This window comes from Oncorhynchus mykiss, chromosome 23 (assembly GCF_013265735.2).
Source record: "Oncorhynchus mykiss isolate Arlee chromosome 23, USDA_OmykA_1.1, whole genome shotgun sequence".
In the NCBI taxonomy this organism is placed as follows: Eukaryota; Metazoa; Chordata; class Actinopteri; order Salmoniformes; family Salmonidae; genus Oncorhynchus; species Oncorhynchus mykiss.
The window spans coordinates 55,189,786-55,205,117 of NC_048587.1; the positions used below are offsets into that span (position 1 = coordinate 55,189,786).

Below are 15,332 nucleotides of genomic sequence, written 5' to 3' on the forward strand. Positions count from 1 at the left end.
TGTTGGACAAGGTTGTCTCTGTTTCAGTGTTGGACGAGGCGGTCTCTGTTTCAGTGTTGGACGAGGCGGTCTCTGTTTCAGTGTTGGACGAGGCGGTCTCTGTTTCAGTGTTGGATGAGGTTGTCTCTGTTTCAGTGTTGGACGAGGTGGTCTCTGATCTGGCAGATGATGACTCCCAGCAGCACCAGGGCAGACCGGAAGGAGTAGAGCAGGAGGAAGTCCAGGGCTCCTGGGTAACCCTGGTCTATGATGTCATCTCCACCTGCCAGAGGTATTCTGCATGTACCTGCATAGAACATGGACAGAAATAATTAACCCCAGACTCATTGCAAAGATTCGACGACATACCGTACATGATTACATGAATAAACTAAAGATTAGTCCAGTGTTTCCCAACCCTGGTCCTCCAGTACCCCCAACAGTACACATTTTTATTGTAACCCTGGACATGCACGCCTGATTCAACTTGTCTACTAACAAGCCCTCAATGAGTTGAATGAGGTGTGTTTGTCAAGGGCTACAATGAAACTGTGTACCTTTGGGGGTACTCAAGGACCAGGGTTGGAAAACACTGGATTAGGCGATACAGTACAATCAATGCAAGATCTCGACATTGGCTCTTTAGGGAAACCTGATAGGAATGTACCATACTGTTACAGTGCACGCATCACAGAATCCCCTGATTCATTTGGGCACTGGTTTCACTGGCTTCTTTAATTGGAGAAAGAGGCTTGGAATGAGTCTAACTGCAGGTGAAGTTGAGGCCATGAGCAGCTTACAGCCAGCCGTACTGCTGAGCCACTGGAGCAGCACATGCATCTGCTGGTTACTTCTATAGAGCGAGAGGGACAGGACCATCAGTTCACTTATGGTCCGTAGTTTACATATTAGACAGTGGTGATGGGAGCCCAAATAAAATGTCACCAGTACCAATCATTTCCTATCAGCATCAGATACATTAATTGTTAATGGGTATATGCAATAGCATGACAATTAAGACACTGAAAACACAAGTCCATATTTCCTATTAGTGGTCTGACCTGAGGAATCCGGAGCCCACCTTGACGCCAGTCACATTGAGAAGAGCCTCTCCTCTGTTGACCATGCACCACTTCCACAGCACCAGGGTCCGCAGCTCCCCCGCCACATGGGGCACCAGGAACCTCCACATCTCTAGGCTCACCTCCAGCGTCCTGGGAGAGAAGGAGACTCGTATGCATGACTCAGACTCGGACACACAGTCGCGTGTGGGGGACTATGAATGCAAATCTGCATGGTGAACATGGACATACAGACACCGCAGAGGCCGGTGGGAGGAGTTATAGGAGTACTAAATGGAAACTACACCGCTGTTCTATTTATTCCATTCCAACGAGCCTGTTCTCCTACAGCTCCCCCTACCAGCCGCCTCTGACACATTCACACACAGAGAGCTACCAGTACAGGAAGGAGAGGAAGATGAGCACGCTGACAATGCTGAAGGGGAGGATGTGGAAGATGTAGGCCAAGAACATCTGTCACTTCTGGTACAGACCATCCTTACTCTCCTGGTCAGCCATGGCCCTCAGAGCAGGAACTAGAGGACAGCATCATTAGGCCAGTAGTGATTATGATATGAACACACCTCCTGCTATTGCATCCAGGTCAGTATTACAAGGTTACCTTTAATTGTTTTTACCATCATACCTTTACACTGATTGGATTACAGTTTCTCTTGTATAATGTAATTTCAGAGCATAGATTTGTTCAAGACTGTGACGTATTAGTTAATGTGACGACTGTTGTTCATCGAATGATTAAAAGTTTCTAATTGTGTGATTAACTGAATCTAGCAATGATTAACTCATCAACCTGGGGCACCATGGGAAAACTAGTTTTTATTGAGTTTCTATTTCCCAAATTAACTCAAATAATATCAGAATATCGATTTTACAACAGCCGCTAATTAACCAGTTACCTCTACAATCTCGTTCTGAACGTCGAATAGTCCGTGAATCTGCACGGACCCGGGTCTCACCAATGAGTTCGTACCAATCTTAGTTTAATATTTATTTACGAGAAAGCTAAAATGATGATAAAAGATACACATAGACAAAACACATTATAGGCTATTGATTGGAACTTAGTATAACGGGCCAACACACTATGGCGCATGTTACCCAAAATGGGGATTTCAAAGAGAGAGAGAAAAGAAAGTACACGAGAGAAATATACATTTGGGTGAATTTGTCAGCTATGCTTATTCTAACCCTAGCCTTGCCCCAAACTGCCGCTCTTATGGGTGAGAATATAATGATGTAATTACGTGGGGAAGATCTCAGAGGATTCTCTGCGTGGACCGTTCAGGCTGCTCAATGACGCACTTCCCCGGCGCACCTTTCTGGTCGTCCTCACGATGTCAGCGTCCTTTTGGCTTAGGAGTCTGTTCCCTCACCCTTGCTCTGGAAGGGGTCTTCTGAGGACAGACAGCTCTGTAGCTCAGAGCTCACAGCATAGGAATGAAACTGTTTAGATACCGCGATTCTCTGGGATTGGATGTAGGGGGTCCGGCTTGAATTCACCCGCTTAGACACAGCTACTCATTCGTAGCTTGGGTAGAAAAATATTTATTTGTCTTCAAACTTGCGTTGCGTTTTGGGTTCGTTGACTTTTTAGACCTTGGCTGCAGCTTGGGTCACGTAGTCTTCCCTGTAAATTCTTTACTCACAGGTTTTATACCCTTGGGTCAGAAGTGGGCGTAGCCGCCTTTAGGGCAATTCTCTGGGCGTACCAAGTTAAGAGCAAGGTCTAGGTTTTTCTCAAATCCAATTTTAGACAACTAACTTAACATTTAATCTTTACCAAAACATTCCCTTTGATTTGGACACTTTCCACAGAACGTACAATCTATAAACAGCAAACATATACTAGGAAAACTCTTCACGTTACAATGTTTTCGTAATAACGTCATCTATTAACCTTTAATAACAATACAAAAATGACATTCATTTTCATATTCCATCTATCGTCATGACCACCATTGTGGCTGACAAAAACAATTGTTCCAAAGTCCCTTTATTTCATGTTTAACGTTCTGAGGCTGGTTCTTCATAGTGACAGGACAAAGGAATTTGTCTGTGGCCTGAGATTTACCAGGGGCGTGAGGGGTCATAAAACCCCAACTTCTTCAGACCCCTAGATCTCTTCTCCTCTGTTGGGGTTGAGAGATAATCTGTAGTGTTGTGGTCTCCTGTAACCTGACCTGATCAGGACAGTCATGACAAGACCGATAACCATTATAAACCCATTGCTGCTATCTTCAGGTGTTTGGGTGCTTATTGACTCATGGTGTCCCTTAAGCCTCTTGGCCAAGTCCCTTATCTCCTTCCCTATCCCTTATCCCTACTCTGTGAGATTGGGGACGGAGAAAGATAGGGGGTAAAAGAGAAGGGTTCACTGTTCTAAGAGATCCAGAGGAAAGTCCCTAACCAGGGTCCTCTAACCAAATACAGTAAGGTCCACTTGACCAGGACATCACCCTTTAAAGTTTTACTAGAGATAAACACAGGTTATGACAACATTGGACCATTTTGTTTTTATTGTAACTCAATATTTTATCAATTGTTTCTCCACAGATGAACATTAGCATAAATCAGCCTGATCTGACTTACTGAGTGAGTATCTACTACTGCAAAGCCTAGTGCACTGGTACAGGGAATAGGGTGCCTGTTCAGACAAACCAAATGTAGTGCACTCTTTCAGGGAATAGGGTGCCTGTTCAGACAAACCAAATGTAGTGCACTGTTACAGGGAATAGGGTGCCTTTTCAGACCAAATGTAGTGCACTGGTACAGGGAATAGGGCGCCTGTTCAGACCAAATGTAGTGCACTGGTACAGGGAATAGGGTGCCTGTTCAGACCAAATGTAGTGCACTGGTACAGGGAAGACCCAGCAGAAACAACAAGATAAGTCACACAGAGCTACAGCGTCCAGCATGCCAGTGAAGGCAATGCCTCCATGGCTTGGTAGATGATTCCAATCCGGTCCTGTACCGCTCTCTTGGAAATGTATTCATCTAGCTTCGTGACAAAGAAGGCCACAAGCAGGCCATAGATGAGGTTTTGGGACAGACGCATCAGGACACTACCAATCTTGAGACAGGTTCCTCACAGTCCTACAGAAAGAGAAAGCGAGAGGTTAGAAAGGAGGACTGAGCCAAACAGTAAATCAGGAGGTGCCATCACGCTACCACATCATAGGCTACTATACCCTCAGAAATTAACCATATTTAATCAATAGCAGTACAGCAGATACAATAGATTGAGGTGGGTTAGCAAGCCAAGTGCGAGTAGTTTAACCTCTGACCTGAGAAGCACAGCCAGTTTGGCCAGGCTGCTGGGCGACTATTTGCTCTTGAGTTTGTCGGTCCTCTTGCAGCTCTGCTTAATCTGTCCCAACATGCTCCTTTAGATCTTTGAGTCCTGATAGGACGAGGTGATATTGTGCATGTAGCTGTAGGTGGTGGCCTTTCTCACCGCAGCGTGTGTCCTCTGACGTCAGATCCACTGTAGGTGGTGGTCTCTCTCACTGCAGCGCGTGTCCACTGATGTCAGATCCACTGTTGGTCAATCTATAGGACAGACCAGGAGGGAGGGTCAATAGAGAGATAGGGGCGGTACATGAATACATTGTGTGACGTTAATATATTACTGTACCATAGATATCAAAGGGGTTCTACTATTCTGTATACTTGTAGCCAAAGGTGCTGAAAACGTTCACCATTTCCCCATGCCGGCCACAGAACACCCGTTCTCCTTTACTCATTATGGCTATTCTACTGAAGAGATGAGGAACACACAGGGCTGGAGTTAGTCCTCACCATTAACATAACTCAACAACAACAGAATATAATGCATTAACTACCTATTCTCATGGATGAAAACAGTCTGAAGATAACATAACCACTGACATAACCACTGAATATACGAACATAACACTGAGTAGCTTCGTTCTTGTTCCCTCACCCTGAAAATTTCAGAGCGTGGCTGGTGAATGGTCATTATGAAGATGCGGTCCCTTCTGGCCAGCTCAGCCAGTAAAACAACAATCTGATTGGCCGTCATGCTGTCGAGGCTCGTGGTTGGCTCGTCCAGAAGGATGACCTCTGTAACGACATCACATGTCGCAAAGTCACACATCAGGGAATATCTAACATAGAAAAAACACATAAAAATCCAAACTAATTTGTATAAATGTTAAAAACAAAGTTGAACTTTGGCAAAGTCCCTCTCTAAGGGACAACTCTTTAAGATAAGTGTGTTCTTTTCCGTTAATTTCTCCAATTAACACAATTAAAAGATTGCCTCTTTGTAAAGGATGACTGGAATTAACAGATACATTAATTGTGTGATGATTTATTAATTTCCTGGTTGATTGGCGAGGCAGCGGATGGGAACCCTTCATTAATGTGGCCCAGTGTTTGGGTGGAGAGTGGTTCGTCTAATCCGTATGAGGCCTAAAACCCCCTCACCCCCCTGGGTTTTCACAGGCCCTGATAAACTCCACCTGGGACCCCCCAAAGGATTCACTCAGCTTAATCCAGAGTGTATGATAACCCTGCCTTTCATTAGCCCCCCGTCCTCCATCTCTCCCTCTCTCTTCCTCCCTCTGTCCATTCCTCTCTGTTTCCGGTCTATTATTAGACACAAGTGGGGACTTTTGATGATCAACGTTTTCCTCCGCTCAAGGTGAAATACTCTTATCCTAACAATGAACAGTATAATCCATGATGTTGAAAATTAGTATTATTTGTTTTGTAAAACAGCCTGTACTTGTCTTCACATATTTTGGTCATGTATGGTATAGCTAGCTATGTGTTTGTTTAAGGAACCTTTACATGCTTGCCTCCTGACATTTTGCACAGACAATGACCAAAGAGCTTCTTTGTCCTCACTATGGTACTGAAGGAACTGCATGGCAATGGACACCCTCCTCCTCTCTCCCATAGAGATCCCTGCGAAGATGCATCCTCCGATCACACTATGGGTCACGTGACCTAGACTCAGCTCCGCCATCACCTGCAGGCCACGAGGTCAGGTGTCAACAATTTATCACAGTTGACACCATAATCTCGAAAAAATCTAGTGTATCTTCTTTCATGTGTGTCTGTTGTATGCCAGCCCTGATCTAGAGGTTATCTCTAGTCTGTATCTGTTGTAGGCGAGCCCTGATCTAGAGGTTATCTCTAGTCTGTATCTGTTGTAGGCGAGCCCTGATCTAGAGGTTATCTCTAGTCTGTATCTGTTGTAGGCGAGCCCTGGTCTAGAGGTTATCTCTAGTCTGTACGACTCACACCTTCTTGTGGATGACATCTGCTGACTGTCTCTGTATATCTCCTCCACTGTCAGGTAACTAAGCAGGTTATCATTCTACAGAGGGAAGACAGAAAGCCAGAGTCTCATCCACTGTCAGGTAACTCAGCAGGTTTTCACTCTACAGAGGCAAGACAGAAAGCCAGGGATAAAGAGAGAACTGTTGTCCTGATTTAAAGAAGCAATAAAACTGGCCTTCTTTAGAGTATGTGGAGCATCAGCATTTGTGGGTTCGATTACAGGCTCAAAATGGCCAGAAACAAAATGTTTTTCTAAGGATCAATTAGTCTTTAAAATGTATAAGCTTGGATTAGCTAACACAACGTACCATTGGAACACAGGAGTGATGGTTGCTGATAATGGCCCTCTGTACACCTATGTATTTATTCCATAAAAAATCTGCCATTTCCAGCTACAATAGTCATTTACAACATTAACAATGTCTACACTGATCAATTTGATGTTATTTTAATGGACAAAAAAATAGCTTTTCTCTAAAAAACAAGGGCATTTCTAAGTGACACCAAACTTTTGAATGGTAGTGTAAAAATATCAGTAGTCCATGTATTGTGTATGTATATATAAATATCAGTAGTCCATGTATGGTGTATAAATATCAGTAGTCCATGTATTGTGTATGTATATATAAATATCAGTAGTCCAGATATTGTGTATAAATATCAGTAGTCCATGGTTGGTGTATAAATATCAGTAGTCCATGCATGGTGTATAAATATCAGTAGTCCATGTATTGTGTATGTATATATAAATATCAGTAGTCCAGGTATTGTGTATAAATATCAGTAGTCCATGGATGGTGTATAAATATCAGTAGTCCAGGTATTGTGTATAAATATCAGTAGTCCATGGTTGGTGTATAAATATCAGTAGTCCATGGATGGTGTATAAATATCAGTAGTCCATGTATTGTGTATGTCTATATAAATATCAGTAGTCCAGGTATTGTGTATAAATATCAGTAGTCCAGGTATTGTGTATAAATATCAGTGTCCATGTATGGTGTATACATATCAGTAGTCCATGTATGGTGTATAAATATCAGTAGTCCATGTATTGTGTATGTATATAAAAATATCAGTAGTCCATGTATTGTGTATGTATATAAAAATATCAGTAGTCTATGTATTGTGTATGTATATAAAAATATCAGTAGTCTATGTATTGTGTATGTATATAAAAATATCAGTAGTCCATGTATTGTGTATGTATATAAAAATATCAGTAGTCTATGTATTGTGTATGTATATAAAAATATCAGTAGTCTATGTATTGTGTATGTATATAAAAATATCAGTAGTCCATGTATTGTGTATGTATATAAAAATATCAGTAGTCCATGTATTGTGTATGTATATAAAAATATCAGTAGTCTATGTATTGTGTATGTATATAAAAATATCAGTAGTCCATGTATTGTGTATGTATATAAAAATATCAGTAGTCCATGTATTGTGTATGTATATAAAAATATCAGTAGTCCATGTATTGTGTATGTATATAAAAATATCAGTAGTCCATGTATTGCGTATGTATATAAAAATATCAGTAGTCCATGTATTGTGTATGTATATAAAAATATCAGTAGTCCATGTATTGTGTATGTATATAAAAATATCAGTAGTCCATGTAGTGTATGTATGGTAAACGTTCTACAATCCTTCAGAGATCGTACTCAGAGCACCATGTATCCTCTGTAAAATGGTCTACCCATATCAAACAGTTGAAGCTGTTACCTAACTCTGCACACTTAGAGGACACTGTTTGTTACCTTAGCGACCTATGTTAAAGGTGAGGAAGACTGTGTGAGCTGTGTGAATGTATGGCAGCTGTATGTGCAGGTTGACGTTAAAGTGATGCATTTTGATCAGGAGGCAGAACTGAGTGATTTCTGCTAGATGGGCCAGCTACAAAGTAGAACTTCTCTAAACAGTAAAAAATACATGAAAACAACAATTTGCTTTTTGGTCTTAATAAGGTCAGGGTTAGCAGTGTGGTTAAGGTTAGGGATAGGGTTAGTAGTGTGGTTAGGGTTAGCAGTGTGGTTAAGGTTAGCAGTGTGGTTAAGGTTAGCAGTGTGGTTAAGGTTAGCAGTGTGGTTAAGGTTAGCAGTGTGGTTAAGGTTAGGTTTAAAATACATTTTTGTTTTATTTTGTGGTTGTGTCCGCTAGAGACTATACAGAGTTGCCCCCAGGAAAAGATTCATGACAATAAATGCCAACCTGCATATGATGTTGTCTGTTTATTGTCTGCTCCTAATAAGGATTAAAAGGGCTGAATGTTAATGACTGACTGACAACACAGCCCTGCTACTAATAAGGATTAAATGGGCTGAATGTTAATGATTGACTGACAGCACAGCGATGCTCCTAATGAGGATTAAATGGGCGGAATGTTAATGACTGACTGACAGCACAGCTCGGGTCCTGACTGACAGTTATCCACTCCACTGGAGTGGATAACTGAAATCAATGGCTCCAACTAAACAGACCTTTTTAGATAGAAATAAGGAAGATCTTCAAAGGTAAGTGATATACACTGCTCAAAAAAATTAAGGGAACACTTAAAAACATCACAATGTAACTCCAAGTCAATCACACTTCTGTGAAATCAAACTGTCCACTTAGGATGCAACACTGATTGACAATAAATTTCACATGCTGTTGTGCAAAACAGGTGGAAATTATAGGGAATTAGCAAGACACCCCCAATAAAGGAGTGGTTCTGCAGGTGGAGACCACAGACCACTTCTCAGTTCCTAAGCTTCCTGGCTGATGTTTTGGTCAGTTTTGAATGTTGGCGGTGCTTTCACTCTAGTGGTAGCATGAGACGGAGTCTACAACCCACACAAGTGGCTCAGGTAGTGCAGCTCATCCAGGATGGCACATCAATGCGAGCTGTGGCAAGAAGGTTTGCTGTGTCTGTCAGCGTAGTGTCCAGAGCATGGAGGTGCTACCAGGAGACAGGCCAGTACATCAGGAGACGTGGAGGAGGCCGTAGGTGGGCAACAACCCAGCAGCAGGACCGCTACCTCCATCTTTGTGCAAGGAGGAGCACTGCCAGAGCCCTGCAAAATGACCTCCAGCAGGCCACAAATGTGCATGTGTCTGCTCAAACGGTCAGAAACAGACTCCATGAGGGTGGTATGAGGGCCCGACATCCACAGGTGGGGGTAGAGCTTATAGCCCAACACCGTGCAGGACGTTTTTGCATTTGCCAGAGAACACCAAGATTGGCAAATTCGCCACTGGCGCCCTGTGCTCTTCACAGATGAAAGCAGGTTCACACTGAACACGTGACAGACGTGACAGAGTCTGGAGACACAGTGGAGAACGTTCTGCTGCCTGCAACATCCTACAGCATGACCAGTTTGGCGGTGGGTCAGTCATGGTGTGGGGTGGCATTTCTTTGGGGGGCCGCACAGCCCTCCATGTGCTCGCCAGAGGTAGCCTGACTGCCATTAGGAACCGAGATGAGATCCTCAAACCCCTTGTGAGACTATATGCTGGTGCGGTTGGCCCTGGGATCCTCCTAATGCAAGACCATGCTAGACCTCATGTGGCTGGAGTGTGTCAGCATTTCCTGCAAGAGGAAGGCATTGATGCTATGGACTGGCCAGCCCGTTCCACAGACCTGAATCCAATTGAGCACATCTGGGACATCATGTCTTGCTCCATCCACCAACGCTACGTTGTAACAAAGACTGTCCAGGAGTTGGCGGATGCTTTAGTCCAGGTCTGGGAGGAGATCCCCTGGAGACCATCCGCCACCTCATCAGGAGCATGCCCAGGCGTTGTAGGGAGGTCATACAGGCACGTGGAGGCCACACACACTACTGAGTCTCATTTTGACTTGTTTTAAGGACATTACATCAAAGTTGGATCAGCCTGTAGTGTGGTTTTCCACTTTGATTTTGAGTGGGACTCCAAATCCAGACCTCCATGGGTTGATCAATTTTATTTCCATTGATAGTTTTTGTGATTTTGTTGATTTTGTTGTCAGCACATTCAACTATGTAAAGAAAAAAGTATTTAATAAGAATATTTCAATGATTCAGATCTAGGACGTGTTATTTTAGTGTTGATTTTATTTTTTTGAGCGGTGTATTTTATCGCTATTTGTGATTTTTGCTGGTTGATAAAGTATTATGATGTGGGACCCTGTCTTCAGATAATCGCATGGTATGTTTTCGTCGTGAAGATTTTTTAAAATCTGACAACGCGGTTGGATTAACAAGAAGTTAAGCTTTTAATTGAATGTTTAATATTTAGATTTTCTTACTTCGATATGGGCGCTCTGCAATTTCACCAGATGTTGTCGCAGGTGGACCACTAGCGGTCCACAATCCATAAGAGATTATTACAAACTATAGTTTTAGGAGGTAAGTTAGGACATCTACTTTGCACATGACACAGGTCATTTTTCCAACAATTGTTTACAGAAAGTTTATTTCACTTATAATTCACTATAATTCACTTCTGACCCAATTCCAGTGGGTCATTGACTGTGCCTTTAAACAGCTTGGAAAATTCCAGAAAATGATGTCATGGCTTTAGAAGCTTCTGATAGGCTAATTGACATAATTCGAGTCAATTGGAGGTGTACCTGTGGATGTAATTCAAGGCCTACCTTCAAACTCAGTGCCTCTTTGCTTGATATCATGGGAAAATCAAAAGAAATCAGCCAAGACATCAGAAAATAAATTGTAGACCTCCACAAGTCTGGTTCATCCTTGGGAGAAATTTCCAAATGCCTGAAGGTACCACGTTCAACTGTACAAACAATAGTACGCAAGTATAAACACCATGGGAGCATGCAGCCGTCATACCGCTCAGGAAGGAGAAGCGTTCTGTCTCCTAGAGATGAACGAACATTGGTGCAAAAAGTGCAATCAATCCCAGAACAACAGCAAAGGACCCTGTGACGATAATGGAGGAAACAGGTACAAAAGTATCTATATCCACAGTAAAATGGTTGCTATTTAGACACAGCAAGGAAGAAGCCACTGCTCCAAAACAAACATAAAAAAGACAGACTACAGTTTGCAATTGCACATGGGGACAAAGATCGTACTTTTGGAGAAATGTCCTCTGGCCTGATGAAACAAAAATTGAACTGTTCGGCCATAATGACCATCGTTATGTTTGGAGGAAAAAGGGGGAGGCTTGCAAGCCAAAGAACACCATCCCAACAATGAAGCATAGGGGTGGCAGCATCATGTTGTGGGGGTGCTTTACTGCAGGAGGGACTGGTGCACTTCACAAAATAGATGGCATCATGAAGTAGAACAATTATGTGGATATATTGAAGCAACATCTCAAGACATCAGTCAGGAAGTTAAAGCTTGGTCGCAAATGGCTCTCCCAAATGGACAATGACCCCAAGCATACTTCCAAAATTGTGGCAAAATGCCATAAGGACAAAAAAGTCAAGGTATTGGAGTGGCCATCACAAAGCCCTGACCTCAATCCTATAGAAAATGTGTGGGCAGAACTGAAAAAATGTATGTGAGCAAGGAGGCCTACAATCCTGACTCAGTTACACCAGCTCTGTCAGGAGGAATATGCCAACATTCACCAAACTTATTGTGGGAAGGCTGCCTGAAACGTTTGACCCAAGTTAAACAATGTAAAGGCATTGCTACCAAATATTTATTGTGTGTATGTAAACTTCCGACCCACTGGGAATGTGATGAAAGAAATAAAAGCTGAAACAAATCATTCTCTCTAAGTTTATTTGGACATTTCACATTCTTAAAATAAAGTGGTGATCCTAATTGACAAAATACAGAGAATTTTTACTTTGATTAAATGTCAGGAATTGTGAAAATGATTTTAAATGAACAGTGGGGCAAAAAAGTATTTAGTCAGCCACCAAGTGTGCAAGTTCTCCCACTTAAAAAGATCAGAGAGGCCTGTAATTTTCATCATAGGTACACTTCAACTATGACAGACTCAATTAGAAAAAAAAATCCAGAAGATCACATTGTAGGATTTTTTATAAATTTATTTGCAAATTATGGTGGAAAATAAGTATTTTGTCAATAACAAAAGTTTATCTTAATACTTTGTTATATCCCCTTTGTTGGCAATGACAGAGGTCAAACGTTTTCTGTAAGTCTTCACAAGGTTTTCACACACTGTTGCTGGTATTTTGGCCCATTCCTCCATGCAGATCTCCTCTAGAGCAGTGATGTTTTGGGGCTGTTGCTGGGCAACACAGATTTTCAACTCCCTCCAAAGGTTTTCTATTGGGTTGAGATCTGGAGACTGGCTAGGCCACTCCAGGACCTTGAAATGCTTCTTACGAAGCCGCTCCTTCGTTGCCCGGGCGGTGTGTTTGGGATCATTGTCATGCTGAAAGACCCAGCCACATTTCATCTTCAATGCCCTTGCTGATGGAAGGAGGTTTTCACTCAAAATCTCACGATACATGGCCCCATTCATTCTTTCCTTTACACTGATCAGTCGTCCTGGTCCCTTTGCAGAAAAACAGCCCCAAAGCATGATGTTTCCACCCCCATGCTTCACAGTAGGTATGGTGTTCTTTGCATGCAATTCAGCATTCTTTGTCCTCCAAACACGACGAGTTGAGTTTTTACCAACAAGTTATATTTTGGTTTCATCTGACCATATGACATTCTCCCAATCTTCTTCTGGATCATCCAAATGCTCTCTAGCAAACTTCAGACAGGCCCGACATGTACTGGCTTAAGCAGGGGGACATGTCTGGCACTGCAGGATTTGAGTCCCTGGCGGCGTAGTGTGTTACTGATGGTAGGCTTTGTTACTTTGGTCCCAGCTCTGCAGGTCATTCACTAGGTCCCCCCGTGTGGTTCTGCGATTTCTGCTCACCGTTATTGTGATCATTTTGACCCCACGGGGTGAGATATTGCGTGGAGCCCCAGATCGAGGGAGATTATCAGTGGTCTTGTATGTCTTCCATTTCCTAATAATTTCTCCCACAGTTGATTTCTTCAAACCAAGCTGCTTATCTATTGCAGATTCAGTCTTCCCAGCCTGGTGCATGCCTACAATTTTGTTTCTGGTGTCCTTTGACAGCTCTTTGGTCTTGGCCATAGTGGAGTTTGGAGTGTGACTGTTTGAGATTGTGGACAGGTGTCTTTTATACTGATAACAATTTCAAACAGGTGCCATTAATACAGGTAACAAGTGGAGGACAGAGGAGCCTCTTAAAGAAGAAGTTACAGGTCTGTGAGAGCCAGAAATCTTGCTTGATTGTAGGTGACCAAATACTTATTTCCCACCGTAATTTGCAAATAAATTCATTAAAAATCCTGCAATGTGATTTTCTGGATTTTTTTTCTCATTTTGTCTGGCATAGTTGAAGTGTACCTATGATGAAAATTACAGGCCTCTATCATCTTTTTAAGTTGGAGAACTTGCACAATTGGTGGCTGACTAAATACTTTTTGTCCCCACTGTATTTGGCTAAGGTGTATGTAAACTTCCGACTTCAACTGAATATATGATATTTCAGTTTGGGGTCTGAATACTTCCCGAATGCACTGTGTCTTCCTTCTCTGGTCAGCTCTTTGTGTCCATCCATATGTCTCCATGTCTTCCTTCTCTGGTCAGCTCTTTGGATGATGTCATTGTGCCCACACACGTAATGAGTACGTGAGAGGGGTGTCTGGGGGAGAGAGGAGGAGGGTCAACATCGCTGTGCAGCTGCTCTGGACCCCTGGTGGGAGCTGGAGTAAGGGATTGCAAAACATTAATATAGCAATAGGACTTATTTTATATGAGTTGATATAATCCACAGGGGGGATATTTTTCCCCTCAGCACTGTAATTAATATTGGTTCCTTTATGCAATGTTACTGTACCACTTCAGTTTATCACTGTACCCAGGGCCCTGTATTGAACACAGTAAATCTTATCTCATTCTCTGTGTGCAGGTATCATGATCCTGTACGAGCCACTGGACAGCTTCCCATAACCTGGTGATCACTCTGTCCCGGCTGGCCCGAGGGAACTGGCTGGTACCGCTGTCTGTCCACCAGCCATGCTCAGACATCTTCCAGCTCTTTGACCTGGTGGTGCTCCTCTCCTCTGGCTCAGCTGTCTACTGTGGGCTGCTAAAGACATGGTACCAAACTTCACAGCCCTGGGTTACCCCTGCTACTGCAACCCCTCTGACCTCTATGGTAGGTTGGGAGAAGGGATATACTGTATGTTAGTAGCAGAAAGGGGAAACTGTGAAGTCAGAGTGTATTAATGTGGGATTGTCACAGTGTGTGTCTCTGATCATGTGGGTGTGTCAGTGTATGTGTCACAGTGTGTGTCTCTGATCATGTGTGTGTCTATCCCCTCAGTAGATCTGAGCCCTGAGAGAGAGGTTGAGTGCCTGAAGAGGACTAGGGTGCTGTCAGCCCAGTTTGTGGAGCAGGTAAGAGGGACAGGTGAAGAGCCAAGTACAACCCTGGAGGCTGTCACGAGGTGAGTGCCTAAAAAAAGTTATATTTCTAAAACCTTCTCAGAGATGTTATTTTTTTCTTCAATGCGCCCCTTTCAATGCATTGTATTAAACCTCTTCTTCTGCCTTTACATCATTGTAACGACCAAGTAATTATGTTTGTCTGCCCGCCACACATCAGTCCACACCTCATTAGAAAGTGATCACTATATCCAAACACAGGGACCGCTTGACAGGCCGACTACACCAGTTCACCATCAGGTAAGATGATGATGCACTGGGGATATTGTCTCAGTTCCCTGAGAAATCTCCCATTCACACCACTCCCCCCTCGCACCACTCCCCCATTGCACCACTCCCCCTCCCACCACTCCCACCTCGCACCACTCCCCCTTCGCACCACTCCCCCTAACACCACTCCTCCCGGATTCATCCCCGGATTCCCACCGCAAACGGAACATTTCTCAGCTGGATCTTCAAAACTAGCTATCTAGCTAAACCGCAACCTCGGATGATTACTCCTGG

The 15,332-nt window shown here is 43.1% G+C and overlaps 1 pseudogene; it reads right to left on the reverse strand.

The window, feature by feature from the left end:
- Nucleotides 1-684: 684 nt before the first annotated feature.
- On the reverse strand, nt 685-14,408 carry LOC110502996 (annotated as a pseudogene).
- Between the last annotated feature and the right edge of the window lie 924 nt (nt 14,409-15,332).